General features: G+C 36.6%; 1 protein-coding gene across 14 annotated transcripts in view; it reads right to left on the minus strand.

Moving 5' to 3' along the window:
• The window catches only part of sulf2b (sulfatase 2b), a 544759-nt gene that overhangs the window by 214145 nt on the left and 317656 nt on the right, over nucleotides 1-12958 (minus strand). The gene's annotated exons all lie outside the window — the stretch shown is intronic.

The following is a 12958-nucleotide window of genomic DNA, read 5'->3' on the forward strand; positions in this document are numbered from 1 at the left end:
CATTTAAATGCATCAGCTTTTCCCAGTATAATACTCACTACACACTACTTTGAGCAATATTTTAAACAGACACTTTTACTTTACTTGGACTACATTTTTAGGCAAGTAATACTTTTACTTGAGTATGATTTTTCAGTACTCTTTCCACCAATGTCAGTCAATATATCGTACATATGTCCTTACATATGCCATCTGTATATCCATCTGTACATTCTTCCATCCATCCATTTGGCTGGTGAACGTTGATTGATCAATCGATCGATCCTTCTCTCCATTCATCCATGAGTCAATCCATCCATCCATTTCTATCATCCCATCATTCAATACATCCTTCCATATATTCTTTCATGGCTATCTATCCATCTGTTCATCCTTCTATCTATCCTGGCTGTAAAACTTCAATCCATCCATCCACCTATTACTCCATTCCATCAATCAATTCATCCATCCATCTATTCAGCCTTCAGTGAACCAATCCATCCATCCATCCATCCATCCATCCATCCATCCATCCATCCATCCATCCATCCATCCATCCATCCATCTCATCAGTCAATATATCCATTAGTATGTCCTTACATATGTCTGTCTAGCCATCTGTTCATCCTTCTATCTGTAGAATTTAAATCCATCCACTCATCGACCCATTACTCCATTCCATCCATTACTTCATCCTTTAGTCTTTAGTCCACCCATCCATCCATCGATCCAACCATCCATCCATCCATCCATCCCTCCATCCATCATCTCATCAGTTAATATATCCATCCATATGTCCTTACATATGTCTGTCTATTCATCTGTTCATCCTTCTATCTATCCATTTGGCTGTAGAACTTTAATCTATCTATTCATTCACCCATTACTCTATTCCATCCATTAATTCATCCCTTAGTCTATCCATCCATCCATTCATCCATCCATCCATCCATACATACATACATACATACATACATCATCTCATCTGTCAATGTATCCATCCAAATGTCCTTGCATTTGTCTATCTATTTATCTGTTCATCCTTCTATGTATCCATTTGGCTGTATAATGTCAATCTATCCAATCTGTTTGTCATCCCATCAGTCAATATATCCATTCATATGTACTTACATATGTCCATCTACCGATCTGTATATCCTTCTATCTATGCATTTGGCTGTTGAACGTTAATTGATCGATCAATCCATCCATCCACACATTCATCGATATATTCATCCATATATCTATCTATCTATCTATCTATCCATATATCCATCAATATATCCATCCATATATCCATTCATCCATCCATCCATACATGCATAAATACATCCAATTTGTTCTTACGTGTGTCTTTTTTTTACATTTATTCTGTCTGTTAAATGTCAGTTCATCTTTTTATCTATTTGTCTGTCTGTTTCTCCATCTATCCAGTTATCTTTTCCTGTCCATCCAACATTTCATCTACATATCAATATCTGTCATTTAATTATTCCTTCCATATCTATCTATCTATCTATCTATCTATCTATCTATCTATCTATCTATCTATCTATCTATCTATCTATCTATCTATCTATCTATCTATCTATCTATCTATCTATCTATCTATCTATCTATCTATCTATCTATCTATGTCAGAGATGTTAACATTCCTCTCAGTAACTTTCCACCGTGTGATGTTTCCCGCAAAACATTATTCCGAATCAGTCTCTTTTGCTCTCATTCTGTGAAATTATCCTCAAAGATGAAAGTGTGAAAGACAGCGAAACACAACACACCCGGCTGCACATGTGCACACGTGCTGCTTCTCTCCACATCAATTTGCTCGCCTGCAAAAAAACATTCTTCAGCTCTTCATCCATCCATCTGTCAATATTCACGGTTAAGAGAGAGTACGGAGACATTATGATGAAAAATAAATGATGTGATGAAAGTATGCGAAAGCAACAAAACTGAGAGAGAGAAAAAAAATAAGACATAAGGGGATGAAATGTGGATGAATCTCTAGCAGAGTCCACCTCCAACGCCTCAGCTCACTGATAGGAAGAGTGTATGCATGTCAGCTATACGTTACCGCAGCTGTATTTTTAGCACTACACATTAAAGATAAATCTTTGGGTATGTAGAAGCAAAAGCAATGGAATAGAGCACAACAGTGTTATGAAACATTCACAGCATGTTAAACCATATCATTCTGCAGTCATCTCATACAAAAAAAATCAACTAGATCTTTTGATACAAAATTGATCATTCTGATTTCATCAGACCTTCCTGCATTTCTCAGTAAAAAGTGTTGTGCTTATTTAAAAGACATTTTAAACGAACCCAGGCTCATTCTGACGTACCCCTATATACATTTGTGAAGAGTGCCAAATACGTCCCAGGAGCTACATTATTATTTTTTTTTTTTGCAGTTTTTGTTTTTGCGAATTCACCAGAGGCCTCTGTGTATGCTTTTTGAAATCTTAAATTTCTCTCGTAAGTGCTATTTGCGCCTGCTGTTCTCACCAGAGGCTCTTGTTGACTGACTGACTGACCGATCGACTGACCTCCTCCTTCCCTACACCTAACCAATAGTGTTTTCAAAGGCACAGATTGACCAGTGTCCACCCACTATCCTAAACCCAACCGACAATTTTAAAAAGCAATGCTGAAAACGAAAACCCTTGCTTGAATTTTACTAGACTTTTAGATTTTACCACATTCTCACCCTGATATTTACTATTTTATTTTATGTTTGGCTTCTGTTTTTGTTTTACCTGCTTTCTGTAACCGCTCTTCGCTGCACTCAAATCCCGTAATCGTGGTCAGTTCCTTCTTTGCATCTTAAGATCTCTACATCTTTACATTAGACAGCAACTAAACTTTTAAAAATTATATATCCCACGTCACAAAATCTTGGTTCTTTCCTCTGAGAAATATTGCTAAGTCACAAAGTATGCTATCCATCTTAGATGCAGAAAAGCTAGTTCATGTTTTTATGACTTCTAGACTGGATTACTGTATTGCTCTGTTCCCCAGTAGCCAAGCATCCTCTATTAATAAACTTAAGCTAGTGCAAAATACAGCTGCCAGAGTTCTTACCAGGTCTAGAAAATATTATCAATTTTATGCTCCATACACTGGCTGCCTATTAAGTTCTGCATTGACTATAAAATATTGCTTCTTACCTATAATGCTTTAAATAAGCTTTAAAAAACTTTAAAAAAGCTCCAGTTTATCTAACCAACCTTCTGTCTTGCTACAATCAAACCCACTCTTTAAGATCTAAAAACTCAAGGCTTATGGTAGTACCTAAAATAGCAAAGTTAAGCAAAGGAGGTCGAGCCCTCTTATTTATGGCTCCTAAACTCTCGTGCCCAACAGAGTTTTGTTTCTCTTGAGTTTTTTTTTTTTCCTTCACTTAATCAGTTGGTGAAGTTTGTTCCTTCCTTAATGAAGTTTGGATTGGGACTTGAGGAGCTGTGCATTGATGGATTTGCCCTTCGGTGTTTGAACTTTCAGTAGTAAAATTTAAACCACAATGAACTGAACTAAACTAAACTCCAACTCTGAAATCTGGACTTTACTAGAACTCCTATGTTAAGTGGCTTTGACACAATATTTATTTATTTATTGTAAAAGTGCTAAATAAATAAACATGAATTTAATTGAATTTAGTACGCCGACATACATGGACAGCAATTGGACAAACTGGTAACAGCGCGAAAGCCGTCCACAGATGTGAGCGGTCAGCTGGTAAGGACGAAAAGGATTTCATTTTAACGATGAAATGCAGCCATACAAACTTCTGGCTACATAGTTTGTGATCTCCAGAAATGTATATAGGGCTACATTTTCAGAACAAGCCTATATTGTTTCAAACACGCAGTGCCATATTTGCTCAAACTTATTTCAAAACATTCCTCGCTACATTTTAAAGCCATCAGCTAAGCTTGAAGTTCACATGCTAATTGATTTATGGACATGCTAACCTTTCGGTTTACATATTCTTCCAAACCTCACAAAAGCAATTGCTGAATTCGAGCTGTCAACATCAGTAACACAAACCAATCTGTGTGATCTCTCGTCTGAAGAGGTAAGCGTTTCCTGCAACAGGCATAGAAGATTACAGGCACTTAACTGAAGTTCTCACTACTTCATTAGCCCGGAGTCGAGACCCTTTATCGCTACTTAAATCTATTAACAATTATGTTATCAGCAGGAGAGAGAAAAAAAGGGGGTTTGTGGGAGATTTCTGCCTGCGAGAACATATACTCATGCACACCCACATACTCACACTCTTGAAAGGGCTTATATTTAGTAGCCTGACAACAGAGCGCAAATTCTGCTCATGTAGACCCTCTCTAACTTTCTCCATTTCACTCTTTCTCTTTCTTTGTGTGGAGTCAATATAAATCTGTGAGGAAAGAACAGTCTATGGAGTTTGTTAAGCAAATACTAGAAACTTAATTGGACAGGCACACGCACACACACACACACACACACGCACACGCACACGCACACAAACACACACACACACACACACACACACACACACACGCACATACACACACACACACACACACACACACACACACACACACACACACACACACACACACACACACACACACACACACACACACACACACACAAAAGACACACAGGGTGAAGGATTGACCATGCTTTGTTACACTCTGCTGGATGTACATGGTTTAACAGCAGCATTAGACTACACAGGGCATTGGTGTTGGCACAGGGACTGCATTTCATCTGATTCTTTACAGAATTGAAGAGAATTATTTTCAGCTCTACCCACTTAAAATTTTAACGATCATTCACATTTTTAGTAACGAGAATGGTGATAACTTGGTCATACAAAAATGGATATAGAACAGAATTCTTCATGGTAAAAAGTGAAGTGACAGGCTAAGGAAATGAATGGAAACATCCACACACACACACAGACCTTTGAAAATACCATCATTCATGGAGACTACAGACCAGAAACCAGCCCCAATTAAATAAAGTGCACAACAATAAAAAGTTTAAAACTGCTAAACTTTCTACAAACAAGAAGTTATATAGTAATTAAGTAAAGAATGTGTCTTTATATAGTGCATTTATTATGTATGACCACATGAGTAGGGATTGATGGAAGGAATTTGGTCAGGACAACGATGTTACACCTCTACTCTTCATTAGAAGTGGCATGGGATTTTTAATGACCACAGAAAGTCCGAACTTCGGTTTAACGTCTTATCCAGTAGTGTGCCCTTCACCATACTGGGGCATTAGGGCTCACACAGGTTGAGCACCCCCTGCTGGACTCACTAACACCACTTTCAACAGCAACCTAGTTTTCTCATGTGATCTCCCATCCAGGTAAAATCTGTGGCCATATCTAAAGATTATATCTAAAAAAGTTTGTTGTCGAGACAGTGAGTGAGTATAAATACATGGGCACCAGCCTGGATGAAACTAAACTTCAACCCAACTCAGAGGTTAACCCAAATTATATTTGTAAAAAGGCAAATCTACTCTATCTGAGAAAATTGAAGGGGTTTAATATGGATACGCCACTTCTTAGGACTTTTTTATTGAATCTCTTTTAGCTTTTGAGGTAATATGCTGGTCATCTGAAGGTGTAAATCAGACTAATGTCAAAACAGCCTTACACAATTGTTTACCTATTTCAAAAGATTTTGGGCACAAATTTTAACAGCATTGAGCATGTGTATGAAGTAAGAGTCATAAAGAGGGCTATATTCATTTTAGCAGGTGAGAACCACCCATTTTAATCTAATTAATTTAATTTAATTTTTAATCTAATCTAAGTTTTGCCTCCTGCTATCAGGCAGAACTTATTTCAGATGAGCTAGATACAATGAATATTTTCATTCATTTGTTCCAGCTATAGTTAGGCTATCTAACAAGCTTTAAGTTGGTACTTGCTTATGTATGTTGGATATTCCTGCTTTTTAACATGTTTTGATTGGTATGTTATTTCACTTGGGGGCAGCACAGTGGCTCAGTGTTGCCTCACAGCATGAAGGTTACTGGTTTGAGTCCTGGCTGGGTCAGTTGGCATTTCTGTGTGAAGTCTGCATTTTCTCTCTGTGTTCACGTGGGTTTCCTCCGGGTGCTCAGATTTCCCCCACAGTCCAAAGACATGCGATATCGGTGAAATTGAGCTAAATTGTCTGTAGTGTATAAGTGTGTGTGTGAGGGTTGGAAGGGCTGGAAGGACATCCACTGTAAATAACATATGCTGTTCTATCTGCAAGCTACTAAAATTCCTGTAAAATAAAATTATTAAGTTTATAATAGCCAGTTTCCACAGAGTGGTACGGTACGGTAGGAGTCAGTATGGGTCAACTTTACCAGGCTTACATTTCCACTGTCAAAAAGGTACCAATGGTACCTTTTTAGTGGGCATAGTGTACAACAAAGTTTCAGTCGACATCATTCTCACTCGAGGAAATGTCAATGTAAAGCTGTACGGGTGGTTCACATATCATATGAGAAGCACTTTGCACAAAACAGATGCTTTATACGCATATATACTTATGTTCATTACTAACCTTTCTATAAACATGACTAGATTATAACTGCAGATTAATGATAGCCTATGGTAACGTTTGCAACTAAAACAATTGAATAAATGCAACAAATATGAACATATACAGCCCCCACAGTCTTGTTACCATTGTTAGTCCTTATTTGGGTTTAATAACAACACAAAATATAGCCCAGTCAGTGCAAACCCTACATCTGCATCTTTAATCTTCACCAGTACATGTAACCTCTGTTAGAAAGTAATTCCATCATTTCGAGTTCATAATAGTCCAAAATTCACACTTAAATAATCTTGCACCCATTATTATAATCTGCTTAAGAAGTTTGTTATGTCGCATATAGACGCGCTGTGAGCTCACGCGAGAAAACGAAACAGCTCGCACTTTAGTTCGCCTTGTAAACAACTACGATGCACAGGGTAGATGCTGCTCTTCTTTCTGGCTGTTCATCAAGACGATGGCAAGGTTGGTTTGTTTCTCGGCTGTGTATTTAAAAATGGCGCTTTCTTTGTTTTTATTCTCCTGGCTTGTGTACACAGTAGTTGCGTATCTCTGTAAACCAAAAGAGATCGACTGCATATTTTGCTCCACCTTTTGGTACCTTTTTTTTTTTTGTTAGATACCCTTTTGATAGAATACCCAAAAAGTGACATGGTTTGCTTTTTGGTTCCTTTTGACAGTGGAAACGGACATAAAAGCGTTCCGACCTATACTGTACCACTCAGTGAGAACGGGCCATTAAAAGTCAGTTTTTTCATTAGCAAAAAGTGTATTTTGTTTTTTCAAATATTACTTTTCATGCAATGTGCAAAATAGCTTTTTATGAAAATAAATGTGCACAACAATGTTTGTGTTTACTAAACGAATGCATTAGTTCTGAGCCTTGGCTTCTGATATCTGACCAATTAGTGGACTGTAGACTTGCTAAAAGATATTTTTCTTTTTTTTCTTCAGATTACTCATTTAAGGCTTGATTACAATTTCGAACAAAAGGAGCTGTCACAAGTATATTATGAAGAAACATCAGTGTTGTTTTATTTAATGAGCCCATTAAATGAAAGCCTCCTAAAAATTCTATGGCAACCACACTGACTAATTCAGATGCTTTGCTACAGCAATCATTCTTACTGATTCACCAAAAAATAACTGATATTCAAATAAGCAATTTGATTCATAATCATTAACTCTGATTCTTAACTGCCTACAGCCTTCCACAGATTGAAATCTTGTCAGAGAAATGATGACGTTATTTAACAAGACTACAATAATAATGATTCAAAAAAGATTCAGGGACAGCAACACTCCCAGCTCACTACTCACAAATGTAGTTGAACTAATAACTGCCAAACACCGGTGACACACGAGAAGGAATAAGCCTCATGTGGCTGATCCATAATGCATTTCTGCAGGGACAGATTCATGGTAATCATCTAGAATGTCGCCATGGTGGCATTTCTGGAACGGTGTGTGGCCTTATATTGACAAAGCTTAGTGTCTCCTACTGACAAATCATTGAGAATGAGTTAGGTGACAAAATCAATGATTCCCTCTCTCTCTAGATCTCTCTCTATATTTTATCAGCAGGAATGGCAGATGGATTGAAATGGTGGAATACAACAACAGGTGTATATAGAAAAATAACATCATAAATACAAAAGGTGGAATGTAAGCCACTTTTGTTAGTTATTAAATTAGTTTCTTTCGTGTATCTTTTACATGCAATTATTAAAAAAAATCTTCTCATTGCTTTGATTCAAATTTTGTTAACATAATATAATATAATACAATATAATATAATATAATATAATATAATATAATATAATATAATATAATATAATATAATATAGTATAATATAATATAATATAATATAATATAATTTATATAATATAAATTTATTATTATAAATATTCTAATATAAATACTTTGAGTTTGTTTTTATTTTACCCATTTTCAGGTTAAAAAACAAGCTAGCATTTTTAGAATGTGTTTTAAATGAGTTTTATCTTATGAAAATATAAATAAAATATTTTATTTGTTTCATTTAGTTTATTGCGCACTAAGTCTGAAATTTTCATGTGAAATTTTTGCACATTCAAAAATTAACACACTAACATTTATCCACTGCCTCCAAAACATGTATGTAAAAAAAAATGGATTGCGTTAATTTATTTATTTTTTCACATCCCTGGTGTTGTTTTGAGAGGTGTTCAAGCTAAAGACAAAATCTAAATGGTGTCTATTAAAACTATTTGTCTTGAAGCACACATAACTTGACAAACAAAGTGCAGAATATAATGACAGATTGTGGTTGATGAATGAGAACCATTGCTGAAGCCTAGAGTATGCTGGTTTCGATCCCTGGCATTCAACATGTGTTTCCCATGTCACTGTTTGGTGTTTTTGTGTTTGTGCACCTTGTATTTCTCATGTTCATTCCTTCATTCATTTTCTTGTCGGCTTAGTCCCTTTAGAAATCTGGGGTCGCCACAGCGGAATGAACCGCCAACTTATCCAGCAAGTTTTTACGCAGCGGATTCCCTTCCAGCCGCAACCCATCTCTAATCCCTAATCCTAACCCTAACACTTACACACACACACACTCATACACTACGGACAATTTAGCCTACCCAATTTACCTGTACTGCATGTCTTTGGACTGTGGGGGAAACCGGAGAAAACCCACGCGAACGCAGGGAGAACATGCAAACTCCACACAGAAACGTCAACTGAGCCGAGGATCGAACCAGCGACCCAGCGACCTTCTTGCTGTGAGGCGAACGTGCTACCCACTGCCCACTATTCCTCATGTTATGATGACAAAATTTCCTTACAAAGTACATTTTGAACTTGTATGGGCCTTTGTTGGTCCCCATGAAAAAAAAAAAGACAAACTACACAAAATTAAATATTTTGAAAATGTAAAAATGCAGAATGTTTTCTGTGAAGGGATAGGGTTATGGTTATGGTAGGGGGATTGAATACACAATCTGAACAGTATAAAAATCATTACATTTATGGGAAGTCCACATAAAATTTGCTATACAAGTGTGTGTTTTGTCTATACCTTTGACATACAAGTCTACTAGCTTAGCATCAAATTACTCAATGGGTGCAGATTTCCTTTTTACTTGTGAAGTTTTATAGATGAAGTTTTATAAACTAAGTTCGAGAGGAGCGCATGATATGATTGAGCACGACTGGCCGCTTATCTGTAATCAGTAATAATCCAATCAGAGTGATCCTAGTTTACTATAAATGGATCATTTTCTCCCTACTGCTCTATTTTCATTTTGGAAGAATCCCCCCTTCCACCCCATCTCCTCCTTTTCCTCCCTTTTCTAAAGGGGGAGCTCTCGAGACCTACCTGATCTCGGATCTCCTGTTATGCTTATTGACAAGACGGGAGCCCTGGGCTCAAATATCTCTGAGCTTAGGGTTCTCTCCCGGGACAGCATGCCCAAACCTGCTATAAATGCTAAGCATATCTAAGTGGGAACTCTTAAAACTAATTTTGAGAGGATCATGTGCTATTATTGATCGTGGCTGGTCTCGAATCAACAATCATTATTGAATCCATGCCTTCAATAAATAGCCTAGTTTGTCTTACCTCCCTTTTCTTCATTTTGGAAGAATCCACCCCATCTCCCCTTTTCCTCCTTTTCTGGGGGGAGCTCTCGAGACCTACATGATCTTGGACCCCCTTCTATGCTATGTGACTAGGCAGAAACCCTTGAGTTAACTATCTCAGAGCTCAGGGTTCTCTCCCAGGACAGCATGCCAAACCAGAAACTAGTATCAAGCATTAGCAAACTGTGAACTCTTTAAGTCTTTTTTTTAACTGCATAAAAGATCTGAAATGACTGCATAAAAGATTTTTTTGCAGTGCAGTGTGCATGCATTTCATACGAGACAATTTGATGATAAAGAAAAAAAAAACACTCAAAAATTTCTGACAAAGTACTCCACATGGAAATTGTCAAAGAGGTCAGTAAGCAAGCAACTTTATATGTAACTTCACCTGGACATGTAGTTTTTTTCTATATAAAAATACAATTGTTTCCATGTCCCTGTGGTTTTTAAGGAAGGTCAGTTCTCTTACAGATCTAAACACCCCTTTTAATATATTAATAAATGTTAGAAAATAATAATACAATGACAGGAATACCAAGAGTCCCGTTTTAAATCTGTGTGCCACACAATCCAAGTCCTTCCTGTCATTCTAGTGATTTCCTACCACTTCCCGTTTTCCTCTTTCTTCCACTTTAAGTTTCTTTACCCCACTGCCTTTTATGAGTACAAACACTGTACAACAACCCAGACATGCTCAAAATTCACAACAATAACAAACCCATTAACCTTTCATCGTGAAATGCATTTCAGATTGCAAAGCAATATGAGGTAGACGATTGAAGAATAAATGATTTCACTAAAACCAGACCAGCGCAACTCTCAACTCAACTCCAAAAGCACTATGCGCACTGAATTAATTTACAGACATCTGTTTGTTCTTCTTTGCAAAACCTTCTGCCTTTCGGATTTTCATAACCTGTGTTTCAAAACAGCCCACGGGGCATCCAGCCGACCTCCTGCTGGCTTTCATGAACTATAAAAGAGATTATGAAATTTATATAACGGTCACAGAGATTCAGTGGGGATTATAATATGTGAAAAGTGCATTATGTGCAGTGTTTAACCACTAAAAACAAAGCAAAACTTGGATTGTTTTAATTATTTACACTCAATTATTTAGAGGGGCTGTATTGTTTAAATAAAGAATCAAGATTAATATACAATCTGATGTTTAATAAAGCTGTTTATAAGCAAACGGATAAAGAAATCTCTTATTTTTTGGGCCAATAACTCCCTCTTTTTTCTTTTTTCAACCCTCTATGCCTAAGATTGAGATAAACTTGGATTATTCTGATTATTCACACTCATTTATTTGCAGGGGGTGTGTTGGTTTAGTAAATTATCAAGATTAATAGACAATCTGATGTTTAATAAGGCTGTTTATGAGCAAATGGATAAAGAAATCTCTTATTTTTTAGGCTAAACAATCCCTCTTTTTCTTTTTTCAACCCTCTATGCTTCCGATTGAGATAAAAAGATGGTAATTATACCAAGATCTGAATGAACAGATGGTTTGCCATTTGGAAAAACAGACATTTTGAACGGCTTCCCTCATACCAATCTAATTGCAAACACAGTAAAAAAAAAATTATAATAAAAAATAAATAATAAAACCCTCCGATTTTCTACAAAAGAAGGAGAAACAATGAGCAGAGGTTATCTCATTTCGACTAATGGCTGAATAATGGCTTTGGATTAATACTAGAGGCAAAGATTTGTTCGCTCATCCGTTCACCAAACGCCAGCATCTTAAAAGAGGGGAATTAAAACAAATAGCCTGCATTTCCCCGTCCATTTATACTGCTTGTTGTACAATTGAACCGCGACTGTGCCTCATACATGTAATTATGGTAATTAGGGTTTAGGCAACCATGTACACAAGCCCACATCTGTGTTGATCTTGGGGGGAAGATGTCAAGCTATATTAGCTGTGCTTAAATTACACACTGCGTAAGGGTTACTGTTTAGTTCAGATAAGCAGACTTGCATTGTAATTTCAAACTGACAGCGTCTTAATGCAGAAAATAAAGTGATTTTTAGGTTGCTGCATATATCGCTTTTATTAATAGCGGGCAAAGACTATAAAATAGCCATTGAGGAACTACTATGAATTGATTTCAATATATTGATGTGATGTGAAGCCGAAGTGCTTCTACAACAACCAACACAATGCCTATACAATGTGCTTTTAAAATAAAGATTGTCCTTCTCACTTTTCTATTCCCACTCTGAGGGCAACTTTACATTTCTCAGAGTTGTTTGACTCAGATGTGTTTCTATATGTGTGAAGCAAAGTGAGTGAGTTGGATATATATACAGTAACAGCTGAGAATGTGACAATGAATACAGACTGTAGCTTAATCACTTTTTTTTATTGAGACGTGTTTGCACTGACGTGTTGCTATTTTCAGACCAGCTCATTCTTAATTTTCCTGTTTTCTGCCATCTTGTTTAAATAGCAAATTTATTTTGCCACTTTGTGGACTCATGGGTGTTCTGGTCTAGAAAAGAGGTGTGTTAATGCGTATTGTTGGCGCGTTGCTATTTTGAGGACCGCTAAAAGCAGGTCTAAAGTCCAGCGCAGAGCACGTGAGTTGTGTGCGTTAAACGTGTACACATTGCTTAAAACACGCAGGATGTACAGCGATAAGCAAATATCTTTAAAAAATAAATAAATAAAAATAAAGGAGTAAAATATTACAAAAAAATATTATTTTCTAACTAAATATAAAAAAACACTGCCTCCATGCCTTTTTCATCTCACAGGGCTTTTTTTCAGTTTACT

The sequence above is a fragment of the Danio rerio genome, chromosome 23, assembly GCF_049306965.1.
Source record: "Danio rerio strain Tuebingen ecotype United States chromosome 23, GRCz12tu, whole genome shotgun sequence".
Classification (NCBI taxonomy): Eukaryota; Metazoa; Chordata; class Actinopteri; order Cypriniformes; family Danionidae; genus Danio; species Danio rerio.